General features: G+C 46.5%; 1 long non-coding RNA gene across 1 annotated transcript; it reads right to left on the bottom strand.

Annotated features, from left to right (window-relative positions):
• Nucleotides 1-23,621, bottom strand: LOC149984174 (uncharacterized). Its single transcript, XR_016495486.1, has 2 exons — nucleotides 23,054-23,621; nucleotides 1-1,292 (listed from the first exon to the last, which is right to left on the bottom strand). It is a non-coding gene; the product is annotated as an uncharacterized LOC149984174 (long non-coding RNA).
• Between the last annotated feature and the right edge of the window lie 273 nt (nucleotides 23,622-23,894).

Genomic DNA, 23,894 nt, shown 5'->3' with positions numbered 1-23,894 from the left:
TTCAATATACAGAGTGGTTTATTATAACAACATGGGGCAGTCAAAGGTCAAGGACAGGCAGAGGTTTGTAACCAGGTCAGAATCTGACAGGTACAGGGCGACAGGCAGGCTCAGGACAGGCAGAGGTTTGTAACCAGGTCAGAATCTGACAGGTAGAGGGCGACAGGCAGGCTCAGGACAGGCAGAGGTTTGTAACCAGGTCAGAATCTGACAGGTACAGGGCGACAGGCAGGCTCAGGACAGGCAGAGGTTTGTAACCAGGTCAGAATCTGACAGGTACGGGGCGACAGGCAGGCTCAGGACAGGCAGAGGTTTGTAACCGGGTCAGAGTCTGATAGGTACAGTACTTCAGGGAGGCTCGGGATCAGGACAGGCAGAATAGATCGGAACCAGAAGAACTGGAATACAGGGACTAAAGAGAACAGGAGTATGGAAAGAAACACGCTAGTAGGCTTGATGTGACAAGATGAACTGGCAAAAGACAAACAGAGAACACAGGTATAAATGCACAGGGGATAATGGGGAAAATGGGCGATACCTGGAGAGGTGTGGAGCCAAGCACACGACAGGTGAAACAGATCAGGGTGAGACACAATGTATGTAACCTAATATATGTCGCTCTAACTTTTCTGAATGCCTCTGTCGATCCTACAGCTATTGTATGCAGTAATCATGTGCCTATGAAGCAGAGTTATACTGTTTTCATATTGCAGATCAAATCAAAATCAAATCAAATGTATTTATATATCCCTTCTTCCATCAGCTGAAATATCAAAGTGCTGTACAGAAACTCAGCCTAAAACCCCAAACAGCAAGCAATGCAGGTGTAGAAGCACGGTGGCTAGGAAAAACTCCCTAGAAAGGCCAAAACCTAGGAAGAAACCTAGAGAGGAACCAGGCTATGAGGGGTGGCCAGTCCTCTTCTGGCTGTGCCGGGTGAAGATTATAACAGAACATGGCCAAGGTGTTAAAATGTTCATAAATGACCAGCATGGTCAAATAATAATAATCACAGTAGTTGTAGAGGGTGCAACAGGTCAGCACCTCAGGAATAAATGTCAGTTTACCTTTCATAGCCGATCATTGAGAAGTATCTCTACCGCTCCTGCTGTCTCTAGAGAGTTGAAAACAGCAAGTCTGGGACAGGTAGTACGTCCGGTGAAACGGTCAGGGTTCCATAGCAGCAGGCAGAACAGTTGAAACTGGAGCAGCAGCACGGCCAGGTGGACTGGGGACAGCAAGGAGTCATCATGCCAGGTAGTACTGAGGCATGGTCCTACGGCTCAGGTCCTCTGAGAGAGAGAAAGAAAGAGAGAAAGAGAGAATTAGAGAGAGCATACTTAAATTCACACAGGACACCGGATAAGACAGGAGAAATACTCCAGATATAACAGACTGACTCTAGCCCCCCGACACATAAATTACTGCAGCATAAACAACTGAGACAGGAGGAGTCAGGAGACACTGTGGCCCCATCCGATGATACCTCCAGACAGAGCCAAACAGGCAGGAGATAACCCCACCCAAAAGCACAGCCCCCAAACCACTAATATCTTCAACCACCAACTTACCATCCTGAGACAAGGCCGAGTATAGCCCACAAAGATCTTCGCCACGGCACAACCCAAGGGGGGGTGCCAACCCACGCAGGAAGATCACGTCAGTGACTCAACCCACTCAAGTGAAACACCCCTCCTAGGGACGGTATGAAAGAGCCCTAGTAAGCCAGTGACTCAGCCCCTGTAATAGGGTTAGAGGCAGAGAATCCCAGTGGAAAGAGGGGAACCGGCCAGGCAGAGACAGCAAGGGCGGTTCGTTGCTCCAGAGCCTTTCCGTTCACCTTCACACTCCTGGGCCAGACTACACTCAATCATATGATCTACTGAAGAGATGAGTCTTCAGTAAAGACTTAAAGGTCTACGTCTCTCACATGGGTAGGCAGACCTTTCCATAAAAATGGAGCTCAATAGGAGTAAGCCCTGCCTCCAGCTGTTTGCTTAGAAATTCTAGGGACAATTAGGAGGCCTGCGTCTTGTGACCGTAGCGTACATGTAGGTATGTACGGAATGACCAAATCAGAAAGATAGGTAGGAGCAGGCCCATGTAAAGCTTTGTAGGTTAGCAGTAAAACCTTGAAATCAGCCCTTGCCTCTGTTGCCTCTGACCAGATTCGTCATTTCCGGTCACAACTTGCAGACTTGTTCACGTGTTGCTGTGCGTTTTGTTGCCAACCTTACTTTGCTACCTGACAACTTTACGGTTTTTACTTTTTAATTACCGTTTATATTTTTAGTTTTTCCCTCATTCAACTTATTTCATTCAACTTTTTCACCCCGGACACTCTATCTGGACATGGTTCTTCAGGACCTCCAAAAGCCCGAAGCTTAGTAGTAACATTAACATGATGCCTTCTAAATGCAGTCGCTGTACTCATAATATACAGGAGAATGATCGCCTTATGGTGAAGATAGCCGTGCTGCAAGCCCAGCTTCAGACGCAAGCGTTAGGCAAGGGTAATTTCAGTGTTGGAAAGGATGAAACAGCGTCTGTGCCACCAATAAGTACAGATAGTAACATTAGTATAAATCCCCTCGCACAGTCCCCGCAGCCGGACAACTTTCTCATGGCTTCTGGAAGGAAATGCTGCAGGAATGCTCAACCGTTGTCGCTCATTCAGCCGACAGAAACTTTCAACCGGTTCTCCCCATTAAGCAGCGAGTCGGAGTCTGAGGCCGAGCCTTCTCTTGTCTCTACTCCTCCCGTTACGGGATCTGAGACGCCGAAGCTTCCCACCATTAGCTCTGACAAATTGAAAACCCTAGTCATTGGAGACTCCATTACCCGCAATATTAGACTTAAAACGAATCATCCAGCGATCATACACTGTTTACCAGGGGGCAGGGCTACCAACGTTAAGGCTAATCTGAAGATGGTGCTGGCTAAAGCTAAAACTGGCGAGTGTAGAGAGTATAGAGATATTGTTATCCACGTCGGCACCAACGATGTTAGGATGAAACAGTCAGAGGTCACCAAGCGCAACATAGTTTCAGCGTGTAAGTCAGCTAGAAAGATGTGTCGGCATCAAGTAATTGTCTCTGGCCCCCTCCCAGTTAGCGGGAGTGATGAGCTCTACAGCAGAGTCTCACAACTCAATCGCTGGTTGAAAACTGTTTTCTGCCCCTCCCAAAAGATAGAATTTGTAGATAATTGGCCCACTTTCTGGGACTCACCCACAAACAGGACCAAGCCTGGCCTGCTGAGGAGTGACGGATTGCATCCTAGCTGGAGGGGTGCTCTCATCTTATCTACCAACATTGACAGGGCTCTAACTCCTCTAGCTCCAAAATGAAATAGGGTGCAGGCCAGGCAGCAGGCTGTTAGCCAGCCTGCCAGCTTAGTAGAGTCTGCCACTAGCACAGTCAGTGTAGTCAGCTCAGCTATCCCCATTGAGACTGTGTCTGTGCCTCGACCTAGGTTGGGCAAAACTAAACATTGCGGTGTTCGCCTTAGCGATCTCACTAGAATAAAGACCTCCTCCATTCCTGCCATTATTGAAAGAGATCGTGATACCTCACATCTCAAAATAGGGCTACTTAATGTTAGATCCCTCACTTCAAAGGCAGTTATAGCTACTGTTTACAGGCCTCCTGGGCCATATACAGTGTTCCTCACTGAGTTCCCTGAATTCCTATCGGACCTTGTAGTCATAGCAGATAATATTCAAATTTTGGGTGATTTTAATATTCGCATGGAAAAGTCCACAGACCCACTCCAAAAGGCTTTCGGAGCCATCATTGACTGTTTGGGTTTTGTCCAACATATCTCTGGACCTACTCACTGTCACAGTCATATTCTGGACCTAGTTTTGTCCCATGGAATAAATGTTGTGGAGCTTAATGTTTTTCCTCATAATCCTGGACTATCGGACCACCATTTTATTACGTTTGCAATCGCAACAGATGATCTGTTCAGATCCCAACCAAGGAGCATCAAAAGTCGTGCTATAAATTCTCAGACAACCCAAAGATTCCTTGATGCCCTTCCAGACTCCCTCTGCCTAACCAAGGATGTCAGAGGACAAAATCAGTTAACCACCTAACCGAGGAACTCAATTTAACCTTGCGCAATACCCTAGATGCAGTTGCACCCCTAAAAACTAAAAACATTTGTCATAAGAAACTAGCTCCCTGGTATACGGAAAATACCCGAGCTCTGAAGCAAGCTTCCAGAAAATTTGAACGGAAATGGCGCTACACCAAACTGGAAGTCTTCCTACTAGCCTGGAAAGACAGTACCGTGCAGTATCGAAGAGGCCTCACTGCTGCTCCATCATCCTATTTTTCCAACTTAATTGAGGAAAATAAGAACAATCCGACATTTCTTTTTGATACTCATAACTAAAAAGCAGCATCCCAGAGAGGATAACACAATAGAAAAAAAGAAAGTCTATATACAGTGTGTGCAAATGGTGTGAGGAGGTAATGCAATAAATAGGCCATAGTAGCGAAGTAATTAAAATTTTGCAAATGAACACTGGAGTGATAGATGAGCAGATGATGATGTGCAAGTAGAAAAACTGGTGTGCAAAAGAGCAGAAAAGTACATAAAAACAACATGGGGATGAGGTAGGTAGATTTTTGCAATTCATTCCAGTCATTGGCAGAAAATAACTGGAAGGAAAGGCGGCCAAAGGGGGTGTTGGCTGTGGGGATGACCAGTGAGATATACCTGCTGGAGCGCCTGCTACTGGTGGGTGTTGTTTTCGTGACCAGTGAGCTGAGATAAGGCGGAGCTTTACCTAGCATACGAATATGTAACGAGGGCCAGCCGACTAGAGCATACAGGGTCGCAGTGGTGGGTGGGATAAGGGGCTTGGTGACAAAACGGATGGCACTGTGATAGACTGCATCTAGTTTGCTGAGTAGAGTGTTGGAAGCTAATTTGTAAATGACATCGTCGAAGTCGAGGACCGGCAGGATAATCAGTTGTACGAGGGTATGTTTGGCGGCGTGAGTAAAGGAGGCTTTGTTTACGAAATAGGAAGCCGATTCAAGATTTAATTTTGGATTGTAGATGTTTAATATGATTCTGGAAGGAGAGTTTACAGTCTAACCAGACACCTAGGCATTTGTAGTTGTCCACATAATCTAAGTCAGACCGTCCAGAGTAGTGATGCTAGTCGGGAGGGTAGCGAACGGTTGAAAGCATGCATTTGGTTTTACTAGCGTTTTAGAGCAGTTGGAGGCCACGGAAGGAGAGTTTTATGGGATTGAAGCTCTGAAACACAGTGTCCATAGAAGGCCAGATGTATACAGAATGGTTTTGTCTGCGTAGAGGTGGATCAGGGAATCACCAGCAGCAAGAGCGACATTGTTGATGTATACAGAGAAAAGAGTCGGCCCGAGAATTGAACCCTGTAGTACCCCCATAGAGACTGCCAGAGGCCCTCCGATTTCAAAAACTGATGTTCTGTCTGAGAAGTAGTTGGTGAAGCAGGCGAGGCAGTCATTTGAGAAAACAAGGCTGTTGAGTCTGCCGATAAGAATACGGTGATTGACAGTCGAAAGCCTTGGCCAGATCGATGAAGACAGCTGCACAGTACTGTCTATTATCGATGGCGGTTTTGACATCGTTTAGTACCTTAGCGTGGCTGAGGTGCACCCGTGACCAGCGCGGTAACCGGATTGCACAGCGGAGAAGGTACGGTGGGATTCGAAATGGTCTGTGATCTGTTGAATAACTTGGCTTTCGAAGACTTTAGAAAGGCAGGTCAGGATGGATATAGGTCTATCACAGTTTGGGTCTAGAGTGTCACGGCCTTTGAAGAGGGGGATGACCGTGGCAGGGATTCTTCCAGTAGCCACCTTTTGCCTTGATGACAGCTTAGAACACTCTTGGCAAAAAGTCAAGGGGTCTGAATACTTTCCTAAAGCACTGTACACTGAGTTTACAAAACATGCTCTTTTCCTTGACATAGACTGACCAGGTGAATCCAAGTGAAAGCTATGATCACTTATTGATTTAACCTGTTAAATCCAGTGTAGATGAATGGGGAGGAGACAGGTTAAGAAGGATTTTTAAGCCTTGATACAGTTGAGACATGGGCTTGTGTATTTGTGCCATTCAGAGGGTGAGACAAAAGATTGTGCCTTTGAACGGGGTATGGTATGGGTTGCCAGGCGCACCGTATTGAGTGTATCAACAATTGCAACGCTGCTGGGTTTTTTACGCTCAAACAGTTTCCCGTGTGTATCAAGAATGGTCCACCACCCAGAGGACATCCAGCCAACTTGACATTGGAAGCATTTGAGTCAACATGGGCCAGCATCCCTGTGGAATGCTTCAATGAATTGATGCTGTTCTGAAGGAAAAAAGGGGGTGCAACTCAATAATTGTGTTCCTAATGTTTTGTACACTCAGAGTATATTATTATGGTGGCACACCAGCTGTTTCACCGTACAAATGATTTAAATATAAAAGAAACAGAAACCCTATAGCGACCCAGCAGAGCAGAGCTCCATTGAATACTCAGTATAATACTCTCTCAATAGGATCAGATCCAAGCGACAGCTAATTCTGGGGGCCACCCACAGGATTCATTAATTACAGGCAAATCATCATCACTGCTCTCTCTCTCTCTCTCTCTCTCTCTCTCGCTCTCTCTCTCTCTCTCTCTCTCTCTGTCTCTCTCTCTCTCTGTCTCTCTCTGTCTCTCTCTCTCTCTCTCTTTCTCTATGTCTCTCTCTCTCTCTCTATGTCTCTCTCTCTCTCTCTCTGTCTCTGTCTCTCTGTCTCTCTCTCTCTCGCTCGCTCTCTCTCTCTCTCTCTCTCTCGCTCTCTCTCTGTTCAGCCCTGTTTAAATAAACAGAGTAGGAACTAGCCATGGCTCTGTTTCGATCACACAAAGATCACACACAGATGGGGAGGGAGGGAGCAACGTTCTGGAATGGGAACGCGGCTCAGGGTTCCATGGATTGCGTATCCAGGACAAGAGAAGGTATAGTAGTCAGGCGTCCGTCGCTACGACAACCAACAGTCATTGTTTATCTTCTTGTTTACGTAGTTCCGTCTTCCTCCACCGATACAATAAACGTTTAAAGAGTCAGATAATCATTGTGGGGGGGTCAATTAGCGACTTGTCGGGTATCTACCCCACCACCCTCCCCCACCACCACCACCTTTGTCCCCACACTCCCCTCCAATCACCTCTCTTTCTCTGAGAACAATGAAACCCTATTGGCTCGTCTGCCACTCGGCTGCGATGGTTAGATTATGTGTACCGTAAACCAGGGCTTTAATGGCTCAAGATAGCAGTGTTTCTGGGAACCAACCATGTTGATTTATCCCTTTAAATGAGGTTAAAATTAGCCAGTAATCTGCCTGTTAGGCCCAGAACATGTCAAAAAGAACCTGAATGGTTGGGATGGAGGATTCCAAAGGAATACTTAATGTTTTACATTGTTCTGTACAGTAACTTGTTTCAACTCTCAAATCTTACAACAAGAAATTAATGATCCATAAATCATTGATGCCTGTAGTAGTTTACAGTAACTCAATGATAATCTTTAAAGAATTGAAGGAATGGGGGGGGGGTACATCCAAGAGTAAAGACTGCAGTATGTTCCAAATCAAATCAAATCAAATTGGGAAACTGTTGAGCGTGGAAAAACCCACCAGCGTTGCAATTCTTGACACAAATCGGTGCACCTGACACCTACTACCATAGCCCCGTTCAAATGCACTTACATCTCATCTTGCCCATTCACCCTCTGAATGGCACACATACACAATCCATTTCTCAATTGTCTCAAGGCTTAAAAAAATAATTATTTAACCCTGTCTCCTCCCCTTCATCTACACTGACTGAAGTGGATTTAACAAGTGACATGAATACGGGACCATGGCTTTACAGGTATATTTATATGTGTGTGTGTGTGTGTGTGTGTGTGTGTGTGTGTGTGTGTGTGTGTGTGGGTGTGGGTGTGGGTGTGTGTGTGTTTGTGTATTACGGTGTGTATGGACAGTACCTTAATTGACTACATCAGTAGTTATATAGGATGAGCCTTGAACAGAATACAGCATATATACTGTCATTGTTGGTAATCAGGCCTACCACTGTTGTGTCATCAGCAAACTTGATGATTGAGTTGGAGACGTGCATGGCCACGCAGTTATGGTTGAACAGGGAGCACAGGACGGGACTGAGCATGCACCCTTGTGGGGCCCCCATGTTGAAGATCAGCATGGCGGGTGTGTTGTTGCCTACCTTCTGGGGTCGGCCCCTCAGGAAGTCTAGGACCAAGTTGCACAGGACGGAGTTCAGACCCAGGGCCCCCATGTTGAGGATCAGCGTGGCAGAGGTGTTGTTGCCTACCTTCACCACCTGGGGTCGGCCCCCCAGGAAGTCTTGGACCCAGTTGCACAGGATGGAGTTCAGACCCAGGCCCCGAGCTTAGTGATGAGCTTGGGGAGCTCTATGGTGTTGAAGGTTGAGCTGCAGTCAATGAACAGCTTTCTTACATAGGTGTTCATCCAGGCTGTATCACAACCGACCGTGATTGGGAGTTACATAGGGCGACTCACAATAGTCCCAGCGTCGCCTGGGTTTTGCCGGGGTAGGCCGTTATTGTAAATAAGAATTTGTTCTTAACTGACTTGCCAAGTGAAATACAGGTTACATACTTTTTGTAATGTATTTCATACAAATATCCCTCTTGTCCAGATGGAATAGAGCACTGTGCAGTGTGATGGTGATTCCGTCATCCCGTGGATCTGTTTGGGGGGTATGCAAATGGTAGTGGGTTTGGGGTGTCAGCTAAGGTGGAGGTGATATGATCCCATCTAGCCTCTCAAAGCACTCCATGATGACAGAAGTGAGCGCTACAGGGAAATTGCCATTTAATTCAGTTACCTTTGCTTTCTTAGGTACAGGAACAGTGGTGGACCTCTTGAAGCAAGTGGAGACAACAGACTGGATGGAGGTGGTTAAATGCAGTGCTTCGCTCTTTCAGTTTTCCGCGAACGCTGCCATCTATCCACGATTGAGAAGTGAAACAACATGTCACTAGTCTGTGTTGGTTGCTCTGAGATCAGTGGACCACTTAAACCATGGTCTGAACCCTTGCTACAGTTGATAGTACTACTAGAGACTATAGAAGCCACACTGGGCGGAGTGGACCGGTTGTAGAGTGACATCATAATGCTGTCTGAACTTTAGAGCGTTAGAATCATACAGAGTTGTCTTTGTACTAACAGTGTCTAAACCCGCCTTCGCTGATTCTAATCTTGATTTACAGTATGTCATTATTTCAACAGGTAAAAGAAACAGACATGTTGTTTCAGCCACAGCTTTGTTATTGCCCATCTCCAGCAGGTGCAGGTGAAGTTGGTAACCTGCAGCACCTGATACTGAAGTACCCGTGCATGGCGTACATGCTTGGTGGGTCCCAGCTGCCAGTTTATATAAGAAGGTACATGTCCTACCGGGCTGACTGACTGACTGGCTAAGGACACACCACCCCTCCTCTCCTTCTCAACACCAAGATATGTGAGGAATGTTTTATTTTAATTAAGTTATTTTTTATCCTTCTTTTCCAGCTGTATATTTGCAGCTACCTGCTCTTGTGAAGGGAAAAAAAGAAAAGAACGTTCAGAATAGATAAATATATTTCCCTCTGGGGTTGTCAAATTCCAGATGATCTGTAGCGTACACTACCCTGCTCTCTTCTGTTGCTACTCCTGGCTTCCCCATCGCCTAACACAGCTGGTACTGTACTCTCATCCCCTAACACAGCTGGTACTGTACTCCACATTCCCTAATACAGCTGGTACTGTACTCCACATCCCCTAATACAGCTGGTACTCTACTCCCATCCCCTAACACAGCTGGTACTGTACTCCCATCCCCTAACACAGCTGGTACTGTACTCCTCTACTCCACATCCCCTAATACAGCTGGTACTCTACTCCCATCCCCTAACACAGCTGGTACTGTACTCCCATCCCCTAACACAGCTTGTACTGTTCTCCCCACCCCCTAACACAGCTGGTACTGTACTCTCACCCCCTAACACAGCTGGTACTCTACTCCCATCCCCTAACACAGCTGGTACTGTACTCTCACCCCCTAACACAGCTGGTACTGTACTCCCCACCCCCTAACACAGCTGGTACTGTACTCCCCACCCCCTAACACAGCTGGTACTGTACTCTCATCCCCTAACACAGCTGGTACTGTACTCCTCTACTCCCCATCCCCTAATACAGCTGGTACTGTACTCCCCACCCCCTAATACAACTGATACTGTACTCCCATCCCCTAATACAGCTGATACTGTACTCCCCACCCCCTAATACAGCTGGTACTGTACTCCCCATCCCCTAATACAGCTGGTACTGTACTCCCATCCCCTAACACAGCTGGTACTGTACTCCTAATAAAGCTGTGAGGAGTTAGGCCTTCCCATTCCCATCAGACAGAGAGACACACTATCACTACTGTTAGAGAGGAGAGGCCTCCACATCAGACACTATCACTACTGTTAGAGAGGAGAGGCCTCCCCATCAGACACCATCACTACTGTTAGAGAGGAGAGCCTCCACATCAGACACTATCACTACTGTTAGAGAGGAGAGGCCTCCCCATCAGACACTATCACTACTGTTAGAGAGTCCTCCACATCAGACACTATCACTACTGTTAGAGAGGCCTCCACATCAGACACTATCACTACTGTTAGAGAGGCCTCCACATCAGACACTATCACTACTGTTAGAGAGGAGAGGCCTCCCCATCAGACACTATCACTACTGTTAGAGTGTCCTCCACATCAGACACTATCACTACTGTTAGAGAGGCCTCCACATCAGACACTATCACTACTGTTAGAGAGGAGAGGCCTCCACATCAGACACTATCACTACTGTTAGAGAGGAGAGGCCTCCACATCAGACACTATCACTACTGTTAGAGAGGAGAGGCCTCCACATCAGACACTATCACTACTGTTAGAGAGGCCTCCACATCAGACACTATCACTAGTGTTAGAGAGGCCTCCACATCAGACACTATCACTACTGTTAGAGAGGCCTCCACATCAGACACTATCACTACTGTTAGAGAGGCCTCCACATCAGACACTATCACTACTGTTAGAGAGGCCTCCACATCAGACACTATCACTACTGTTAGAGAGGCCTCCACATCAGACACTATCACTACTGTTAGAGAGGCCTCCACATCAGACACTATCACTACTGTTAGAGAGGCCTCCACATCAGACACTATCACTACTGTTAGAGAGGAGAGGCCTCCCCATCAGACACTATCACTACTGTTAGAGTGTCCTCCACATCAGACACTATCACTACTGTTAGAGAGGAGAGGCCTCCACATCAGACACTATCACTACTGTTAGAGAGGCCTCCACATCAGACACTATCACTACTGTTAGAGAGGAGAGGCCTCCACATCAGACACTATCACTACTGTTAGAGAGGAGAGGCCTCCACATCAGACACTATCACTACTGTTAGAGAGGAGAGGCCTCCACATCAGACACTATCACTACCGTTAGAGAGGCCTCCACATCAGACACTATCACTACTGTTAGAGAGGCCTCCACATCAGACACTATCACTACTGTTAGAGAGGAGAGGCCTCCACATCAGACACTATCACTACTGTTAGAGAGGCCTCCACATCAGACACTATCACTAGTGTTAGAGAGGCCTCCACATCAGACACTATCACTACTGTTAGAGAGGCCTCCACATCAGACACTATCACTACTGTTAGAGAGGCCTCCACATCAGACACTATCACTACTGTTAGAGAGGCCTCCACATCAGACACTATCACTACTGTTAGAGAGGCCTCCACATCAGACACTATCACTACTGTTAGAGAGGCCTCCACATCAGACACTATCACTACTGTTAGAGAGGAGCGGCCTCCACATCAGACACTATCACTACTGTTAGAGAGGAGAGGCCTCCACATCAGACACTATCACTACTGTTAGAGAGGAGAGGCCTCCACATCAGACAATATCACTACTGTTAGAGAGGAGAGGCCTCCACATCAGACACTATCACTACTGTTAGAGAGGCCTCCACATCAGACACTATCACTACTGTTAGAGAGGAGAGGCCTCCACATCAGACACTATCACTACTGTTAGAGATGAGAGGCCTCCACATCAGACACTATCACTACTGTTAGAGAGGCCTCCACATCAGACACTATCACTACTGTTAGAGAGTCCTCCACATCAGACACTATCACTACTGTTAGAGAGTCCTCCACATCAGACACTATCACTACTGTTAGAGAGGAGAGGCATCCACATCAGACACTATCACTACTGTTAGAGAGGAGAGGCCTCCACATCAGACACTGTCACTACTGTTAGAGAGGCCTCCACATCAGACACTATCACTACTGTTAGAGAGGAGAGGCCTCCACATCAGACACTATCACTACTGTTAGAGAGGAGAGGCCTCCCCATCAGACACCATCACTACTGTTAGAGAGGAGAGCCTCCACATCAGACACTATCACTACTGTTAGAGAGGAGAGGCCTCCACATCAGACACTATCACTACTGTTAGAGATGAGAGGCCTCCACATCAGACACTATCACTACTGTTAGAGAGGCCTCCACATCAGACACTATCACTACTGTTAGAGAGGCCTCCACATCAGACACTATCACTACTGTTAGAGAGGCCTCCACATCAGACACTATCACTACTGTTAGAGATGAGAGGCCTCCCCATCAGACACTATCACTACTGTTAGAGAGGCCTCCACATCAGACACTATCACTACTGTTAGAGAGGAGAGGCCTCCACATCAGACACTATCACTACTGTTAGAGAGGAGAGGCCTCCACATCAGACACTATCACTACTGTTAGAGAGGCCTCCACATCAGACACTATCACTACTGTTAGAGAGGCCTCCACATCAGACACTATCACTACTGTTAGAGAGGAGAGGCCTCCACATCAGACACCATCAATACTGTTAGAGAGGAGAGGCCTCCACATCAGACACTATCACTACTGTTAGAGAGGAGAGGCCTCCCCATCAGACACCATCACTACTGTTAGAGAGGAGAGCCTCCACATCAGACACTATCACTACTGTTAGAGAGGAGAGGCCTCCCCATCAGACACTATCACTACTGTTAGAGAGTCCTCCACATCAGACACTATCACTACTGTTAGAGAGGCCTCCACATCAGACACTATCACTACTGTTAGAGAGGCCTCCACATCAGACACTATCACTACTGTTAGAGAGGAGAGGCCTCCCCATCAGACACTATCACTACTGTTAGAGAGTCCTCCACATCAGACACTATCACTACTGTTAGAGAGGAGAGGCCTCCACATCAGACACTATCACTACTGTTAGAGAGGAGAGGCCTCCACATCAGACACTATCACTACCGTTAGAGAGGCCTCCACATCAGACACTATCACTACTGTTAGAGAGGCCTCCACATCAGACACTATCACTACTGTTAGAGAGGAGAGCCCTCCACATCAGACACTATCACTACTGTTAGAGAGGCCTCCACATCAGACACTATCACTAGTGTTAGAGAGGCCTCCACTTAAGACACTATCACTATTGTTAGAGCGGCCTCCACATCAGACACTATCACTACTGTTAGAGAGGCCTCCACATCAGACACTATCACTACTGTTAGAGAGGCCTCCACATCAGACACTATCACTACTGTTAGAGAGGCCTCCACATCAGACACTATCACTACTGTTAGAGAGGCCTCCACATCAGACACTATCACTACTGTTAGAGAGGAGAGGCCTCCACATCAGACACTATCACTACTGTTAGAGAGGAGAGGCCTCCACATCAGACACTATCACTACTGTTAGAGATGAGAGGCCTCCACATCAGACACTATCACTACTGTTAGAGAGGCCTCCACATCAGACACTATCACTACTGTTAGAGAGGAGAGGCCTCCACATCAGACACTATCACTACTGTTAGAGAGGCCTCCACATCAGACACTATCACTACTGTTAGAGAGGCCTCCACATCAGACACTATCACTACTGTTAGAGATGAGAGGCCTCCCCATCAGACACTATCACTACTGTTAGAGAGGCCTCCACATCAGACACTATCACTACTGTTAGAGAGGAGAGGCCTCCACATCAGACACTATCACTACTGTTAGAGAGGAGAGGCCTCCACATCAGACACTATCACTACTGTTAGAGAGGCCTCCACATCAGACACTATCACTACTGTTAGAGAGGCCTCCACATCAGACACTATCACTACTGTTAGAGAGGAGAGGCCTCCACATTGGACACCATCACTACTGTTAGAGAGGAGAGGCCTCCACATCAGACACTATCACTACTGTTAGAGAGGAGAGGCCTCCCCATCAGACACCATCACTACTGTTAGAGAGGAGAGCCTCCACATCAGACACTATCACTACTGTTAGAGAGGAGAGGCCTCCCCATCAGACACTATCACTACTGTTAGAGAGTCCTCCACATCAGACACTATCACTACTGTTAGAGAGGCCTCCACATCAGACACTATCACTACTGTTAGAGAGGCCTCCACATCAGACACTATCACTACTGTTAGAGAGGAGAGGCCTCCCCATCAGACACTATCACTACTGTTAGAGAGTCCTCCACATCAGACACTATCACTACTGTTAGAGAGGAGAGGCCTCCACATCAGACACTATCACTACTGTTAGAGAGGCCTCCACATCAGACAATATCACTACTGTTAGAGAGGAGAGGACTCCACATCAGACACTATCACTACTGTTAGAGAGGAGAGGCCTCCACATCAGACACTATCACTACTGTTAGAGAGGAGAGGCCTCCACATCAGACACTATCACTACTGTTAGAGAGGAGAGGCCTCCACATCAGACACTATCACTACCGTTAGAGAGGCCTCCACATCAGACACTATCACTACTGTTAGAGAGGCCTCCACATCAGACACTATCACTACTGTTAGAGAGGAGAGGCCTCCACATCAGACACTATCACTACTGTTAGAGAGGCCTCCACATCAGACACTATCACTAGTGTTAGAGAGGCCTCCACATCAGACACTATCACTACTGTTAGAGAGGCCTCCACATCAGACACTATCACTACTGTTAGAGAGGCCTCCACATCAGACACTATCACTACTGTTAGAGAGGCCTCCACATCAGACACTATCACTACTGTTAGAGAGGCCTCCACATCAGACACTATCACTACTGTTAGAGAGGCCTCCACATCAGACACTATCACTACTGTTAGAGAGGAGAGGCCTCCACATCAGACACTATCACTACTGTTAGAGAGGAGAGGCCTCCACATCAGACACTATCACTACTGTTAGAGAGGAGAGGCCTCCACATCAGACACTATCACTACTGTTAGAGAGGAGAGGCCTCCACATCAGACACTATCACTACTGTTAGAGAGGCCTCCACATCAGACACTATCACTACTGTTAGAGAGGAGAGGCCTCCACATCAGACACTATCACTACTGTTAGAGATGAGAGGCCTCCACATCAGACACTATCACTACTGTTAGAGAGGCCTCCACATCAGACACTATCACTACTGTTAGAGATGAGAGGCCTCCACATCAGACACTATCACTACTGTTAGAGAGGCCTCCACATCAGACACTATCACTACTGTTAGAGAGTCCTCCACATCAGACACTATCACTACTGTTAGAGAGTCCTCCACATCAGACACTATCACTACTGTTAGAGAGGAGAGGCATCCACATCAGACACTATCACTACTGTTAGAGAGGAGAGGCCTCCACATCAGACACTATCACTACTGTTAGAGAGGCCTCCACATCAGACACTATCACTACTGTTAGAGAGGAGAGGCCTCCACATCAGACACTATCACTACTGTTAGAGATGAGAGGCCTCCACATCAGACACTATCACTACTGTTAGAGAGGCCTCCACATCAGACACTATCACTACTGTTAGAGAGGAGAGGCCTCCACATCAGACACTATCACTACTGTTAGAGAGGAGAGGCCTCCACATCAGACACTATCACTACTGTTAGAGAGGCCTCCACATCAGACACTATCACTACTGTTAGAGAGGAGAGGCCTCCACATCAGACACTATCACTACTGTTAGAGATGAGAGGCCTCCACATCAGACACTATCACTACTGTTAGAGAGGCCTCCACATCAGACACTATCACTACTGTTAGAGAGGCCTCCACATCAGACACTATCACTACTGTTAGAGAGGCCTCCACATCAGACACTATCACTACTGTTAGAGATGAGAGGCCTCCCCATCAGACACTATCACTACTGTTAGAGAGGCCTCCACATCAGACACTATCACTACTGTTAGAGAGGAGAGGCATCCACATCAGACACTATCACTACTGTTAGAGAGGAGAGGCCTCCACATCAGACACTATCACTACTGTTAGAGAGGAGAGGCCTCCACATCAGACACTATCACTACTGTTAGAGAGGCCTCCACATCAGACACTATCACTACTGTTAGAGAGGAGAGGCCTCCACATCAGACACTATCACTACTGTTAGAGAGGCCTCCACATCAGACACTATCACTACTGTTAGAGAGGCCTCCACATCAGACACTATCACTACTGTTAGAGAGGAGAGGCCTCCACATCAGACACTATCACTACTGTTAGAGAGGAGAGGCCTCCCCATCAGACACTATCACTACTGTTAGAGAGGAGAGGCCTCCACATCAGACACTATCACTACTGTTAGAGAGTAGAGGCCTCCCCATCAGACACTATCACTACTGTTAGAGAGGAGAGGCCTCCCCATCAGACACTATCACTACTGTTAGAGAGTCTTCCACATCAGACACTATCACTACTGTTAGAGAGGCCTCCACATCAGACACTATCACTACTGTTAGAGAGGCCTCCACATCAGACACTATCACTACTGTTAGAGAGGAGAGGCCTCCCCATCAGACACTATCACTACTGTTAGAGAGTCCTCCACATCAGACACTATCACTACTGTTAGAGAGGAGAGGCCTCCACATCAGACACTATCACTACTGTTAGAGAGGCCTCCACATCAGACAATATCACTACTGTTAGAGAGGAGAGGCCTCCACATCAGACACTATCACTACTGTTAGAGAGGAGAGGCCTCCACATCAGACACTATCACTACTGTTAGAGAGGAGAGGCCTCCACATCAGACACTATCACTACTGTTAGAGAGGAGAGGCCTCCACATCAGACACTATCACTACCGTTAGAGAGGCCTCCACATCAGACACTATCACTACTGTTAGAGAGGCCTCCACATGAGACACTATCACTACTGTTAGAGAGGAGAGGCCTCCACATCAGACACTATCACTACTGTTAGAGAGGCCTCCACATCAGACACTATCACTAGTGTTAGAGAGGCCTCCACATCAGACACTATCACTACTGTTAGAGAGGCCTCCACATCAGACACTAACACTACTGTTAGAGAGGCCTCCACATCAGACACTATCACTACTGTTAGAGAGGCCTCCACATCAGACACTATCACTACTGTTAGAGAGGCCTCCACATCAGACACTATCACTACTGTTAGAGAGGCCTCCACATCAGACACTATCACTACTGTTAGAGAGGAGAGGCCTCCACATCAGACACTATCACTACTGTTAGAGAGGAGAGGCCTCCACATCAGACACTATCACTACTGTTAGAGAGGAGAGGCCTCCACATCAGACACTATCACTACTGTTAGAGAGGAGAGGCCTCCACATCAGACACTATCACTACTGTTAGAGAGGCCTCCACATCAGACACTATCACTACTGTTAGAGAGGAGAGGCCTCCACATCAGACACTATCACTACTGTTAGAGATTAGAGGCCTCCACATCAGACACTATCACTACTGTTAGAGAGGCCTCCACATCAGACACTATCACTACTGTTAGAGAGGAGAGGCCTCCACATCAGACACTATCACTACTGTTAGAGAGGCCTCCACATCAGACACTATCACTAGTGTTAGAGAGGCCTCCACATCAGACACTATCACTACTGTTAGAGAGGCCTCCACATCAGACACTATCACTACTGTTAGAGAGGCCTCCACATCAGACACTATCACTACTGTTAGAGAGGCCTCCACATCAGACACTATCACTACTGTTAGAGAGGCCTCCACATCAGACACTATCACTACTGTTAGAGAGGCCTCCACATCAGACACTATCACTACTGTTAGAGAGGAGAGGCCTCCACATCAGACACTATCACTACTGTTAGAGAGGAGAGGCCTCCACATCAGACACTATCACTACTGTTAGAGAGGAGAGGCCTCCACATCAGACACTATCACTACTGTTAGAGAGGAGAGGCCTCCACATCAGACACTATCACTACTGTTAGAGAGGCCTCCACATCAGACACTATCACTACTGTTAGAGAGGAGAGGCCTCCACATCAGACACTATCACTACTGTTAGAGATGAGAGGCCTCCACATCAGACACTATCACTACTGTTAGAGAGGCCTCCACATCAGACACTATCACTACTGTTAGAGAGTCCTCCACATCAGACACTATCACTACTGTTAGAGAGTCCTCCACATCAGACACTATCACTACTGTTAGAGAGGAGAGGCCTCCACATCAGACACTATCACTACTGTTAGAGAGGAGAGGCCTCCCCATCAGACACTATCACTACTGTTAGAGAGGAGAGGCCTCCACATCAGACACTATCACTACTGTTAGAGAGGCCTCCACATCAGACACTATCACTACTGTTAGAGAGGCCTCCACATCAGACACTATCACTACTGTTAGAGAGGAGAGGCCTCCACATCAGACACTATCACTACTGTTAGAGAGGAGAGGCCTCCCCATCAGACACTATCACTACTGTTAGAGAGGAGAGGCCTCCACATCAGACACTATCACTACTGTTAGAGAGTAGAGGCCTCCCCATCAGACACTATCACTACTGTTAGAGAGGAGAGGCCTCCCCATCAGACACTATCACTACTGTTAGAGAGTCCTCCACATCAGACACTATCACTACTGTTAGAGAGGCCTCCACATCAGACACTATCACTACTGTTAGAGAGGCCTCCACATCAGACACTATCACTACTGTTAGAGAGGAGAGGCCTCCCCATCAGACACTATCACTACTGTTAGAGAGTCCTCCACATCAGACACTATCACTACTGTTAGAGAGGAGAGGCCTCCACATCAGACACTATCACTACTGTTAGAGAGGCCTCCACATCAGACAATATCACTACTGTTAGAGAGGAGAGGCCTCCACATCAGACACTATCACTACTGTTAGAGAGGAGAGGCCTCCACATCAGACACTATCACTACTGTTACAGAGGAGAGGCCTCCACATCAGACACTATCACTACTGTTAGAGAGGAGAGGCCTCCACATCAGACACTATCACTACCGTTAGAGAGGCCTCCACATCAGACACTATCACTACTGTTAGAGAGGCCTCCACATCAGACACTATCACTACTGTTAGAGAGGAGAGGCCTCCACATCAGACACTATCACTACTGTTAGAGAGGCCTCCACATCAGACACTATCACTAGTGTTAGAGAGGCCTCCACATCAGACACTATCACTACTGTTAGAGAGGCCTCCACATCAGACACTATCACTACTGTTAGAGAGGCCTCCACATCAGACACTATCACTACTGTTAGAGAGGCCTCCACATCAGACACTATCACTACTGTTAGAGAGGCCTCCACATCAGACACTATCACTACTGTTAGAGAGGCCTCCACATCAGACACTATCACTACTGTTAGAGAGGAGAGGCCTCCACATCAGACACTATCACTACTGTTAGAGAGGAGAGGCCTCCACATCAGACACTATCACTACTGTTAGAGAGGAGAGGCCTCCACATCAGACACTATCACTACTGTTAGAGAGGAGAGGCCTCCACATCAGACACTATCACTACTGTTAGAGAGGCCTCCACATCAGACACTATCACTACTGTTAGAGAGGAGAGGCCTCCACATCAGACACTATCACTACTGTTAGAGATGAGAGGCCTCCACATCAGACACTATCACTACTGTTAGAGAGGCCTCCACATCAGACACTATCACTACTGTTAGAGATGAGAGGCCTCCACATCAGACACTATCACTACTGTTAGAGAGGCCTCCACATCAGACACTATCACTACTGTTAGAGAGTCCTCCACATCAGACACTATCACTACTGTTAGAGAGTCCTCCACATCAGACACTATCACTACTGTTAGAGAGGAGAGGCATCCACATCAGACACTATCACTACTGTTAGAGAGGAGAGGCCTCCACATCAGACACTATCACTACTGTTAGAGAGGCCTCCACATCAGACACTATCACTACTGTTAGAGAGGAGAGGCCTCCACATCAGACACTATCACTACTGTTAGAGATGAGAGGCCTCCACATCAGACACTATCACCACTGTTAGAGAGGCCTCCACATCAGACACTATCACTACTGTTAGAGAGGAGAGGCCTCCACATCAGACACTATCACTACTGTTAGAGAGGAGAGGCCTCCACATCAGACACTATCACTACTGTTAGAGAGGCCTCCACATCAGACACTATCACTACTGTTAGAGAGGAGAGGCCTCCACATCAGACACTATCACTACTGTTAGAGATGAGAGGCCTCCACATCAGACACTATCACTACTGTTAGAGAGGCCTCCACATCAGACACTATCACTACTGTTAGAGAGGCCTCCACATCAGACACTATCACTACTGTTAGAGAGGCCTCCACATCAGACACTATCACTACTGTTAGAGATGAGAGGCCTCCCCATCAGACACTATCACTACTGTTAGAGAGGCCTCCACATCAGACACTATCACTACTGTTAGAGAGGAGAGGCATCCACATCAGACACTATCACTACTGTTAGAGAGGAGAGGCCTCCACATCAGACACTATCACTACTGTTAGAGAGGCCTCCACATCAGACACTATCACTACTGTTAGAGAGGCCTCCACATCAGACACTATCACTACTGTTAGAGAGGAGAGGCCTCCACATCAGACACTATCACTACTGTTAGAGAGGAGAGGCCTCCCCATCAGACACTATCACTACTGTTAGAGAGGAGAGGCCTCCACATCAGACACTATCACTACTGTTAGAGAGTAGAGGCCTCCCCATCAGACACTATCACTAGTGTTAGAGAGGAGAGGCCTCCACATCAGACACTATCACTAGTGTTAGAGAGGCCTCCACATCAGACACTATCACTACTGTTAGAGAGGAGAGGCCTCCACATCAGACACTATCACTACTGTTAGAGAGGAGAGGCCTCCACATCAGACACTATCACTACTGTTAGAGAGGAGAGGCCTCCACATCAGACACTATCACTACTGTTAGATGCTCCATGTTCCAAAGACCATCACTCACTTCTCTCTGGTGCTGAATGAGAGAGTGTGGGAGGTTGAAGAGCGAAGCACAGCGTACACACTTGGCACACGCAGGAACCGCTGGACAAGTAGCTTAGTGATGAAACTTAATGTACCGCCTTCCCTAAGCAGTACATCTTACTAGTTTATTTTAATTTGACACAGGTATTACGTTTTGTTTTATTTGAGAGCTGTAGCTAAGTCACTGAGGGGGAGAGAGAGAGGATCGTTTCAAGGTAAGACAGTTTCTGGCCAGCAGCCTGGGGTGTATTTTAATGTCTCTTGGCAATCTGGGATTTTAAGTACAGTTATATCTATTCCTCTGTACTCTGGGCGTTGTCTCACCCAGCCCCCCACTGTTTAGGTTTCAACGTTTATTGAGCCTCCCTCTCACTGCTTCTGGTTTCCAACTATGTAAGTGGGTCCTCTTGGCTGGTTCTCATCTACACAGTAGTCCCCCCTGCTAAATCATTATACTCAATGATGGGGAAAACTAAATGTACTCTGGCAACTTCAAAAAATATATTTTTATTTTGTTGTTCAAATGTCATTTTTGTGATATATATTTTTTAATGTTTTTGATGGTGGCATCTAAGAGAACAGGTTGAGGGATTTGTGGTTATTATACAGTTATGCTAAGTTACAGAAACCCCTCCCGGACTGCAATTCATGTCGTCTACCCCAAGGAATGATTTTTTCAAACTTTCATATGAATGGTCTTTTAAAAAGTGGGCTGTACATCTTAAACATATGTTATATCACTTTGATTTTATTTCTTTAAAGATGCACGATTGCAGTCCCTCTTAATCTTAACCTGTTTACGATATTGGTTCCCAATTGGGAATCAACCCTCCCACGTTCAGCTGAAATGGTGGCGCATGGAACGCAAAAATATTCTTAAAAATATTTAACCTCCACACATTAACAAGTCCAATTGCTCAAATGAAAGATAAACACCTTGTTCATCTAGCCAGCAAGTCAGATTTATAAAATGTTTTACGGCGAAAACATAGCACATATATATGTAAAACCACCACCAGACACAGCTCATTTGAATAGCCAAAACATGCAATCAACAAACGCAGGATTAAAAAATAAATCGCTCACTAACCTTTTGAAAATCTTCATCAGATGACAGTAATATGACATGTTACACAGTACATATATTTTTTTTTCAATAATATGCCATTTATATCCATAAATGTCCATTTACAGTGAGTTCACGTTCAGAAATTACCCAAAAATGCCCGCAGGAAATCTAGGTAGCGCGGCAAGATAACGTAAATAGACATCATAAACTTTGACTAAATATACATGTTCTACATATAGTTAGAAAGATACACTGCTTCTTTATGCAACCGCTTTGTTAGATTTATTTTTAACGTTACAGAAATCGCACACTATTCAATATGCTGAGACGGCGCTCAGTTCCAAGCTACATTTCTACGTAATGTTGGAGTCAACAGAAACACAGATTTAAGCATAAATATTCCCTTACCTTCGATGGTCTTCGTTCAGAATGTTCTGGAAGGCTTCATACTTACCCAATACATCGTTTGGTTTCAAGTCTTGCGTCTTTGTATTAGCTACTGCTAATAACATCAGCTGAAATGCACCCAAAACGTCCTCTGGTCCGGAAAAGTTGCGCATCAAAACTTCAAAATTACATATTATATGTCGACTAAACAGGTCAAACTAAGTGCAGAAGCAAGCTTTATGATGTTTTAGACACGCAAAACAAACTTCAATTCAATCGGCCATCGTCTGCCCTTCTCTTGAGTGCTGGAACAAAGGAATGGCTGGGACCAATTCGCGCCCCTACGCACAGCCTATTTTCTCGTGGCACGCACTAATTTCACTCCCATAGGGTCAATTCTCGCGGGATTTGAACGATTCAAAGCTCTACTGAAAGAGGACATCTAGCGGAAGAGATAGAAAGTCTCCCCAGAATCATAACTGGTTGGGAAGGGTGGGGGCCATGACGTCAAAGTTGGTCCAACTTTCATGGCCACAAAAACTAGTTTGGAAGAATGCCTGCCCTGTGAGTTCTGCTATACTTACAGACATAATTCCAACGGTTTTAGAATCTTTAGAGTGTTTTCTATCCAATAATAATTTGCATATATTAGCAATTTTTGACAGATTTTTTTTTCAGTTTACTAGGGGTACCCAATCTCTCCAAAGGGGGCGTATGTCTGCCATATCCTTAACAGGCTTTAGGTGTCCACAGGTAGAACATCAGTTAAAGGTGGTGAGGTGTCCACAGGTAGGTTGGATTAGGAACGTTGTTTGAAATGTTTGGACCAAGTTTACAGGTAACATATTAGACACTTTGTAGTCATGTTGGGCGAGTTGGAACCGGTGTATGGACATTATCGGTGTAAG

Source organism: Oncorhynchus mykiss, chromosome 4 (genome assembly GCF_057628025.1).
Source record: "Oncorhynchus mykiss isolate SJ-2025 chromosome 4, ASM5762802v1, whole genome shotgun sequence".
Taxonomy (NCBI): domain Eukaryota; kingdom Metazoa; phylum Chordata; class Actinopteri; order Salmoniformes; family Salmonidae; genus Oncorhynchus; species Oncorhynchus mykiss.
This window is presented reverse-complemented; position numbering and strand designations above follow the sequence as displayed.